The sequence below is a fragment of the Balaenoptera musculus genome, chromosome 8, assembly GCF_009873245.2.
Source record: "Balaenoptera musculus isolate JJ_BM4_2016_0621 chromosome 8, mBalMus1.pri.v3, whole genome shotgun sequence".
In the NCBI taxonomy this organism is placed as follows: Eukaryota; Metazoa; Chordata; class Mammalia; order Artiodactyla; family Balaenopteridae; genus Balaenoptera; species Balaenoptera musculus.
In genome coordinates this window covers 59,714,658-59,725,650 of record NC_045792.1, presented here as the reverse complement: position 1 = coordinate 59,725,650, position 10,993 = coordinate 59,714,658, and the positions used below count along the sequence as shown (strand labels likewise).

The window sequence follows — 10,993 nt, the reverse complement described above, 5'->3', positions numbered from 1 at the left end:
GGCAGGACCAAATCCAAAGCTGAACCTCAGGAGTTGTGCGAACAAAGAAGAGAAAGGGAAATCTCTCCCAGCAGCCTCAGGAGCAATGGATTAAATCTCTACAGTCACCTTGATGTACCCTGCACCTCTGGAATACCTGAATAGACAACGAATCATTCCAAAATTAAGGCAGGGGACTTTGGGAGCAACTATAGACATGGGGTTTGCTTTCTGCATCCAATTTGTTTCTGGTTTTATGTTCATTTTAGTTTAGTATTTAGAGCTTATTGTCTTTGGTAGATTTGTTTATTGATTTGGTTGCTTGCTTCCTTTTTTTTTACACATAGGTATATATATATTTTTGCTTTTTCTCTTTTTGTGAGTGTGCATGTGGATGCTTCTTTGTGTGATTTTGTCTGTATAGCTTTGCCTTTACCATTTGTCCTACGTTTCTGTATGTCCTTTTTTTTTGCAGGGGGGATAGTCCATAGGACTTGTTCTCATTGGTGGAGTTGTTTTTTGGATTGGTTGTTCTTTCTTTTTTCTATTATTTTTTAATTTTTTAAATTTTTAATAATATTTTATAATAATTTTTTTCTTTCTATCTTTCTTTTATTTTTTCTTCCTTTTCTTCTGAGCCAAGTGGCTGACAGGGTCTTGGTGCTCTGGCTGGGTGTCAGGCCTGAGCCTCTGAGATGGGAGACCCAGATTCAGGACACTGGTCCACGAGAGACCCCCTGGCCCAACGTAACATCAAACGGTGAAAGCTCTCCCAGAGATCTCGATCTCAATGCTAAGACCCAGCTCCAGTCAACGACCAGCAAGCTTCAGTGCTGGACACCCTATGCCAAACAACTAGCAAGACAGGAACACAACCCCACCCATTAGCAGAGAGGCTGCCTAAAATCATAATAAGGTCACAGACGCCACAAAACACACCACTGGATGTGGTCCTGCCCACCAGAAAGACAAGATCCAGCCTCATCCACCAGAACGCAGGCACCAGTCCCCTCCACCAGGAAACCTACACAACCCACTGAACCAACCTTACCCACTTGGGACAGATGCCAAAAACAACAGGAACTACAAACCTGCAGCCAGCGAAAAGGAGACCCCAAACACAGTAAGTTAAGCAAAATGAGAAGACAGAGAAATATGCAGCAGATGAAGGAGCAAGGTAAAAACCCACCAGATCAAACAAATGAAGAGGAAGTAGGCAGCCTACCTGAAAAAGAATTCAGAGTAATGATAGTAAAGATGATCCAAAATCTTGGAAACAGAGTGGAGAAAATACAATAAACGTTTAACAAGGACCTAGAAGAACTAAAAAGCAAACAAACAGTGATGAACAACACAGTAAATGAAATTGAAAATTCTCTAGAAAGAATCAATAGCAGAATAATTGAGGCAGAAAAACGGATAAGTGACCTGGAAGATAAAATAGTGGAAATAACTACCGCAGAACAGAATGAAGAAAAAAGAATGAAAAGAATTGAGAACAGTCTCAGAGACCTCTGGGACAAAATTAAACGCACCAACATTCGAATTATAGGGGTCCCAGAAGAAGAAGAGAAAAAAAAAGGGACTGAGAAAATATTTGAAGAGATTATAGTTGAAAGCTTCCCTAATATGGGAAAGGAAATAGTCAAACAAGTCCAGCAAACACAGAGAGTACCATACAGGATAAATCCAAGGAGAAACACACCAAGACACATATTAATCAAACTATCAAAAATTAAATACAAAGGAAAAATTTTAAAAGCAGCAAGGGAAAAGCAACAAATAACATACAAGGGAATCCCCATAAGGTCAACAGGTAATCTGTCAGCAGAAACTCTGCAAGCCAGAAGGGTGTGGCAACACGTATTTAAAGTGATGAAAGGGGAAAACCTACAACCAAGATTACCCTACCCAGCAAGGATCTCATTCAGATTTGACAGAGAACTTAAAACCTTCACAGACAAGCAAAAGCTAAGAGATTTCCGCACCACCAAACCAGGTTTACAACGAATGCTAAAGGAACTTCTCTAGGCAGGAAACACAAGAGAAGGAAAAGACCTATAATCACAAATGCAAAACAATTAAGAAAATGGTAATAGGAACATACACATCAATAACTACCTTAAATGTAAATGGATTAAATGCTCCAACTAAAAGACATAGACTGCCTGAATGGATACAAAAACAAAAACCATACATATACTGTCTACCAGAGACCCATTTCAGACCTAGGGACACATACAGACTGAAAGTGAGGGGATGGAAAAAGATATTCCATGCAAATGGAAATCAAAAGAAAGCTGGCATAGCAATTCTCATATCAGACAAAATAGACTTTAAAATAAACACTATTACAAGAGACAAAGAAGGACACTACATAATGATCAAAGGATCAATCCAAGAAGAAGATGTAACATTTGTAAATATTTATGCACCCAACATAGGAGCACCTCAATACATAAGGCAAATACTAACAGCCATAAAAGGGGAAATGGATAGTAACACAATCATAGTAAGGGACTTTAAAAGCATACTTTCACGAATGGACAGATCATCCAAAATTAAAATAAATAAGGAAACACAAGCTTTAAATGATACATTAAACAAGATGGATTTAATTGATATTTATAGGACAATCCATCTAAAAACAACAGAATACACTTTCTTCTCAAGTGCTCATAGAACATTCTCCAGGACAGATCATATCTTGGGTCACAAATCAAGCCTTGGCAAATTTTCAAAAATTGAACTTGTATCAAGTATCTTTTCTGATCACAATGCTATGAGACTAGGTATCAATTACAGGAAATAATCTGTAAAAAATACAAACACATGGAGGCTAAACAATACACTACTGAATAACCAAGAGATCACTGAAGAAATCAAAGGGGAAATCAAAAAATACCTATAGACAAAAGACAATGAAAACACAATGATCCAAAACCTATGGGATGCAGCAAAAGCAGTTCTAAGAGGGAAGTATATAACAATACAATCCTACCTCAAGAAACAAGAAACATCTCAAATAAACAACCTAACCTTACACCTAAAGCAATTAGAGAAAGAAGAAGAAAATAAAAGACAAAGTTAGCAGAAGGAAAGAACTCGTAAAGATCAGATCAGAAATAAATGAAAAAGAAATGAAGGAAATGATAGCAAAGATCAATAAAACTAAAAGCCCGTTCTTTGAGAGGATAACCAAATTGATAAACCATTAGCCAGACTCATCAAGAAAAAAAGGGAGAAGACTCAAATCAATAGAATTAAAAATGAAAAAGGAGAAGTAACAACTGACAGGGCAGAAATTAAAAGGATCATGAGAGATTACTACAAGCAACTATATGCCAATAAAATTGATATCCTGGAAGAAATGGGTAAATTCTTAGAAAAGCACAACCTTACAAGACTGAACCAGGAAGAAATAGAAAATATAAACAGACCAATCAAAAGCACTGAAATTGAAACTGTGATTAAAAATCTTCCAACAAACAAAAGCTCTGGACCAGAGGGCTTCACAGGCGAATTCTATCAAACATTTAGAGAAGAGTTAATACCTATCCTTCTCAAACTCTTCCAAAATATAGCAGAGGGAGGAACACTCCCAAACTCATTCTATGAGGCCACCATCACACTGATGCCAAAACCAGACAAAGAAGTCACAAAGAAAGAAAACTATAGGCCAAAATCACTGATGAACATAAGTGTAAAAATCCTCAACAAAATACTAGCAAACAGAATCCAACAGCACATTAAAAGGATCATACACCATGATCAAGTGAGGTTTATCCCAGGAATGCAAGGATTCTTCAGTATACACAAATAAATCAATGTGATACACCATATTAACAAACTGAAGAATAAAAACCATATGATCATCTCAATAGATGCAGAAAAGGCTTTCTACAAAATTCAACACCCATTTGTGATAAAAACTCTCCAGAAAGTAGGCATAGAGGGAACTTATCTCAGCATAATAAAGGCTATATATGACAAACCCACAGCCAGCATGGTTCTCAATGGTGAAGAACTGAAACCATTTCCACTAAGATCAGGAACAAGACAAGGTTGCCCACTCTCACCATTACTATTCAACATAGTTTTGGAAGTTTTAGCCACAGCAATCAGAGAAGAAAAAGAAATAAAAGGAATCCAAATAGGAAAAGGAGAAGTAAAGCTTTCACTGTTTGCAGATGACATGATACTATATAGAGAGAACCTTAAAGATGCTACCAGAAAACTATTAGATCTAATCAATGAATTTGGTAAAGTAGCAGGATACAAAATTAATGCACAGAAATTTCTTGCATTCCTATACACTAATGATGAAAAATCTGAAAAAGAAATTAAGGAAACACTCCCATTTACCATTGCAACAAAAAGAATAAAATACCTAGATATAAACCTACCTAAGGGGACAAAAGACCTGTATGCAGAAAACTATAAGACAGTGATGAAAGAAATTAAAGATGATACAAACAGATGGAGAGATATACCATGTTCTTGGATTAGAAGAATCAACATTGTGAAAATGACTCTACTACCCAAAGCAATCTACAGATTCAATGCAATCCCTACCAAACTACCAATGGCATTTTTCACAGAACTAGAACAAAAACATTCACAATTTGTATGGGAACACGAAAGACCCCGAATAGCCAAAGCAATCTTGAGAACGAAAAATGGAGCTGGAGGAATCAGGCTCCCTGACTTCAGACTATACTACAAAGCTACAGTAATCAAGACAGTATGGTACTGGCACAAAAACAAATACAGATCAATGGAACAGGATAGAAAGCCCAGAGATAAACCTATGCACATATGGTCACCTTATCTTTGATAAAGGAGGCAAGGATATACAATGGAGAAAAGACAGTCTCTTCAATAAGTGGTGCTGGGAAAACTGGACAGCTACATGTAAAAGAATGAAATTAGAACACTCCCTAACACTATACACAAAAATAAACTCAAAATGCATTAAAGACCTAAATGTAAGGCCAAACACTATAAAACTCTTAGAGGAAAACATAGGCAGAACACTCCATGACATAAATCACAGCAAGATTCTTTTTGACCCACCTCCTAGAGAAATGGAAATAAAAACAAAAATATACAAATGGGACCAAATGAAATTTAAAAGCTTTTACACAGCAAAGGAAACTGTAAACAAGACAAAAAGACAACCCTCAGAATGGGAGAAAATATTTGCATATGAAGTAACTGACAAAGGTTTTATCTCCAAAATATACAAGCAGTTCATGCAGCTCAATATTAAAAAACAAACAACCCAATCCAAAAATGGGCAGAAGACCTAAATAGACATTTCTCCAAAGAAGATATACAGGTTGCCAACAAACATATGAAAGGATGCTCAACATCACTAATAATTAGAGAAATGCAAATCAAAACTACAATTCGGTATCACCTCACAACAGTTAGAATGGGCATCATCAGAAAATCTACAAACAACAAATGCTGGAGAGCGTGTGGAGAAAAGGGAACCCTCTTGCACTGTTGGTGGGAATGTAAATTGATACAGTCACTATGGAGAACAGTATGGAGCTTCCTTAAAAAACTAAAAATAAAATTACCATATGATTCAGCAATCCCACTACTGGGCATATACCCAGAGAAAACCATAATTCAAAAAGACACATGCACCCCAATGTTCATTGCAGCACTATTTACAATAGCCAGGTCATGGAAGCAACCTAAATGCCCATCGACAGATGAATGGATAAAGAAGTTGTGGTACATATATACAATGGAATATTACTCAGCCATAAAAAGGAACTAAATTGGGTCATTTGTTGAGACGTGGATGGATCTAGAGACTGTCATACAGAGTGAAGTAAGTCAGAAAGGGAAAAACAAATATCGTATATCAATGCATATATGTGGAACCTAGAAAAATGGTACAGATGAACTGGTTTGCAGGGCAGAAACTGAGACACAGATGTAGAGAACAAACGTATGGACACCAAAGGGGGAAAGTGGCGGGGGTTGGGGGTGGTGGTGTGATGAATTGGGCAATTGGGATTGACATATATACAGTAATATGTATAAAATGGATAACTAATAAGAACCTGCTGTATAAAAATATAAGTGCCTTCTTGATAAAATGTTTAAAATGTCATTTAAAAAAATGGGAGAAAATATTTGCAAATGAAGCAACTGACAAAGGATTTATCTCCTAAATATACAAGCAGCTCATGCAGCTCAGTATTAAAAAACAAACAACCCAATCCAAAAATGGGCAGAAGACCTAAATAGACATTTCTCCAAAGAAGATGTACAGATTGCCAACAAACACATATAAGGATGCTCAACATCACTAATAATTAGAGAAATGCAAATCAAAACTACAATGAGGTATCACCACACACCAGTCAGAATGGCCATCATCAAAAATTCTACAAACAATAAATGTTGGAGAGGTTGTAGAGAAAAGGGAACCCTCTTGCACTGTTGGTGGGAATGTAAATTGATACAGTCACTATGGAGAACAGTATGGAGGTTCCTTAAAAAACTAAAAATAGAACTACCATATGACCTAGCAATCCCACTACTGGGCATATACCCAGAGAAAACCATAATTTAAAAAGAGTCATGTACCATGTTCATTGCAGCACTATTTACAATAGCCAGGACATGGAAGCAACGTAAGTGTCCATCAACAGATGAATGGATAAAGAAGATGTAGCACATATATACAATGGAATATAACTCAGCCATAAAAAAACGAAATTGAGTTATTTGTAGTGAGGTGGATGGACCTAGAGTCTGTCATACAGAGTGAAGTAAGTCAGAAAGAGAAAAACAAATACCGTATGCTAACATATATATACATATATATATGAAATCTTTCAAAAAAAAAAGGGTTCTGATGAACCCAGGGGCAGGACAGGAATAAAGACACAGATGTAGAGAATGGACTTAAAGACATGGGGAGGGGGAAAGGTAAGCTGGGACGAAGTGAGAGAGTGGCATGAACATATATACACTACCAAATGTAAAATAGATAGCTAGTGGGAAGCAGCCGCATGGCACAGGTACATCAGCTCGGTGCTTTGTGTCCACCCAGAGGGGTGGGATAGGGAAGCTGTGAGGGAGACACAAGAGGGATGAGAAATGGGGATAAATGTATATGTATAGCTGATTCACTTTGTTATATAGCAAAAACTAACACACAATTGTAAAGCAATTATACTCCAATAAAGATGTTTTTAAAAAAAATTGAACAGAGTTCAAGCTTAATACCTGAACAAATTGGACATTTAGAGGAAGGTCAGAAGTAGGAAACTAAAAAGAGAAGTCAGAGAGGTGAGGAATGGATATATTATGGGAGCTAAAAAAGTATTTTAAGAGGACAGTGGTCAATTCATATAAAATCTGCTATAAAGTAGAGATAAATGAAGGCAGGTAAGTGCCCATGGTACCATCATATGTAGGTCATTTCTGGCCTCAGTGAGAGCAATTTCAGTGCAATTTGCAATATATCAATTTCAAATTAGATTTGAGGGAGTTGGCTGAATACAGAAGTACTTCTTGATATTTTGATGTGAAGAGGAGCAGAAATTTGGAGGAGGATATAAGATCATGGAAGGAAGGATTATGTAGGTATTAATCAACAAAGACTTTTTTAAAACATCAGAAAATTTTTGACCCAACTCCTAGAGAAATGGAAATAAAAACACAAATAAACAAATGGGACCTAATGAAACTTAAAAGCTTTTGCACAGCAAAGGAAACCATAAACAAGACCAAAAGACAACCTTCAGAATGGGAGAAACTATTTGCTAATGAAGCAACTGACAAAGGATTAATCTCCAAGATTTACAAGCAGCTCATGCAGCTCAATAACAAAAAAACAAACAACCCAATCCAAAAATGGGCAGAAGACCTAAATAGACATTTCTCCAAAGAAGATATACAGATTGCCAACAGACACATGAAAGAATGCTCAACATCATTAATCATTAGAGAAATGCAAATCAAAACTACAATGGGATATCATCTCACACCGGTCAGAATGGCCATCAACAAAAAATCTAGAAACAATAAATGCTGGAGAGGGTGTGGAGAAAAGGGAACCCTCTTGCACTGTTGGTGGGAATGTAAATTGATACAGCCACTATGGAGAACAGTATGGAGGTTCCTTAAAAAACTAAAAATAGAACTACCATACGACCCAGCAATCCCACTACTGGGCATACACCCTGAGAAAACCATAATTCAAAAAGAGTCATGTACCAAAATGTTCATTGCAGCTCTATTTACAATAGCCAGGACATGGAAGCAACCTAAGTGTACATCATCGGATGAATGGATAAAGAAGATGTGGCACATATATACAATGGAATATTACTCAGCCATAAAAATAAACGAAATGGAGTTATTTGTAGTGAGGTGGATGGAGTTAGATTCTGTCATACAGAGTGAAGTAAGTCAGAAAGAGAAAAACAAATACAGTATGCTAACACATATATATGGAATCTAAGGGGGAAAAAAAAAAGGTCATGAAGAACCTAGTGGCGAGACGGGAATAAAGACACAGACCTACTAGAGAATGGACTTGAGGATATGGGGAGGGGGAGGGGTAAGATGTGACAGGGTGAGAGAGTGTCATGGACATATATACACTACCAAATGTAAAATAGATAGCTAGTGGGAAACAGCTGCATAGCACAGGGAGATCAGCTCGGTGCTTTGTGACCACCTAGAGGGGTGGGATAGGGAGGGTGGGAGGGAGGGAGACGCAATAGGGAAGAGATATGGGAACATATGTATATGTATAACTGATTCACTTTGTTATAAAGCAGAAACTAACACACCATTGTAAAGTAATTATACTCCAATAAAGATGTTTAAACATTAAAAAAAATAAAAATAAAAATAAAATGTGTAAATTTGTGAAAAAAAAAAAAAGAAAAAAGCTGATTTTATTTAAAGACTAGGACCAGGTGGTGCAGTGGTTGAGAATCTGCCTGCCAATGCAGGGGACACGGGTTCAAGCCCTGGTCTGGGAAGATCCCACATGCTCCGGAGCAACTAGGCCCGTGAGCCACAACTACTGAGCCTGTGCATCTGTAGCCTGTGCTCCGCAACAAGAGAGGCCGCGATAGTGAGAGGCCCACACACAGCGATGAAGAGTGGCCCCTGCTCGCCGCAACTAGAGAAAGCCCTAGTACAGAAACAAAGACCCAACACAGCCAAAAATAAATAAATTAATTAATTAAAAAAAAAAAAAAAAAGACTAGGACCAGGATCAAGAATTAATCCTCCAAGGTGGGATGTCATAGCTTGACCTCTCTAATCCTATATGTCCTGAATACTCTCCCAAGGTGAAGGAGCCTAAGAAAATCAACAAGAAGAATTTCCAGGAGCCAATATTACCTCAACCCATCCAAGCTCCTTCCTGTTGGTAGGAATTCCAGGTTTGGAGCACTCGCATATCTGGATCTCCATTCCCTTCTGCTTTGCCTATACTCTGGGCCTGCTGGGAAACTGTACACTTTTTTTTTATTATCCTGGTTAATGTAGCCCTTCATGAAGCCATGTACCTCTTCCTGGCCATGTTGGCAACCATTGATCTGGTCCTTTCTTCTTCAGCACTGCCTAAAATGCTTGCCATATTCTGGTTCAGGGACTGAGAGATCAACTTCTATGCCTGCCTGGTCCAGATGTTCTTTCTCCACTCCTTCACTGTCATAGAGTCGGCAGTGCTGCTGGCCATGGCCTTTGACCACTAAGTGGCCATCTGCAAGCCACTGCACTACACCTTACTAGACCACTTATCACCAAGATTGGCATGGCTGCTGTGACTCGGGCTGTGACACTAATGACTCTACTCCCCTTTCTGCTCAGACGCTTCCACCACTGCTGATGTCCAGTGATTGCCCACTACTACTGTGAGCACATGGCTGTGGTAAGGCTGGCCTGTGGGGACACTCACTTCAACAATATCTATGGCATTGCTGTGGCCATGTTCATAGTGGTATTGGACCTGCTCTTTATTATCCTGTCTTATGTCTTCATCCTTCGGGCAGTTCTATAGCTTGCCTCTCAGAAGGCCCCGTTACAAGGTTTTTGGGACATACATGTCCCGTATAGGTGCCATTTTAGCCTTTTACACACTTGTGGTCATCTCCTCAGTGATGCACCGTGTGGCTTGCTGGGCTGCCCCACCTGTGCACATATTCCTTGCCAATTTCTATCTGCTCTTCACACCCATGGTCAATCCCATCATCTATGAGGTCAAGACCAAGCAGATTCATGAACGAGTCTTAGGATTATTCCTGAGAAAAGATGTGTAAATGGACAATGAGGGACAGGTGGAGAAAGAGTGGGACATGTTGAATGCTGGAGTGGGGATGGTGATATAATAAGTAGAGGGCTGCCAGAGTCTCCTTGTTTAGGCCCTTCCTGGTAAAATGAAAAAACTAAATAATGTCCCAAAATTCTCAAGGGTCTCCAGTCTGATTAGGACTCAAGGGTCTGAGTCCTTGGACTCAAACTGCTGACTTTGTTCTTTCTTCATGGAGTCCTCATTAATGATATGGGCTTCATAAAGGCTTAACCAACTCTCCTCTTGGTGACATCACCTAAAAACAAAGATGCTTCCAAGTTCGATTACTTAAGAGAAGACCGAGAATCTTAGTTTCTACCCTGAGTCCGTGAGAATTTAGTTAATTATCTACTCAGTCCTCTCTCAGGTCTTAACATTCCATCTGATATAAGAATCCTTCCTTAGTCACTCTGACAGATGGTGTTCAGCCTCTGACTAAATGCTTAGAATTTTGGAGAGCTTGTGACCTTCCAGAGATAAAGGTTCTCAGTGCTAAGTGAGGTGCTGATGTAACAAATACCTAAAATATATAAGTGGATTTGGAACTGGGAAATGAGTAGATGTTAGAAATTTTGAGGTACATGTTAGAAAAAGCCTATATTGCCTCAAAGATATTGTTGGTAGAAATATGGACATTAAAGGCAATTCTGGTTTTTATATGTCCAAATC

The 10,993-nt window shown here is 38.3% G+C and overlaps 1 pseudogene; it reads left to right on the top strand.

The window, feature by feature from the left end:
- Positions 1–373: 373 nt before the first annotated feature.
- Positions 374–10,292, top strand: LOC118899906 (annotated as a pseudogene).
- The last annotated feature ends 701 nt before the right edge of the window (positions 10,293–10,993 follow it).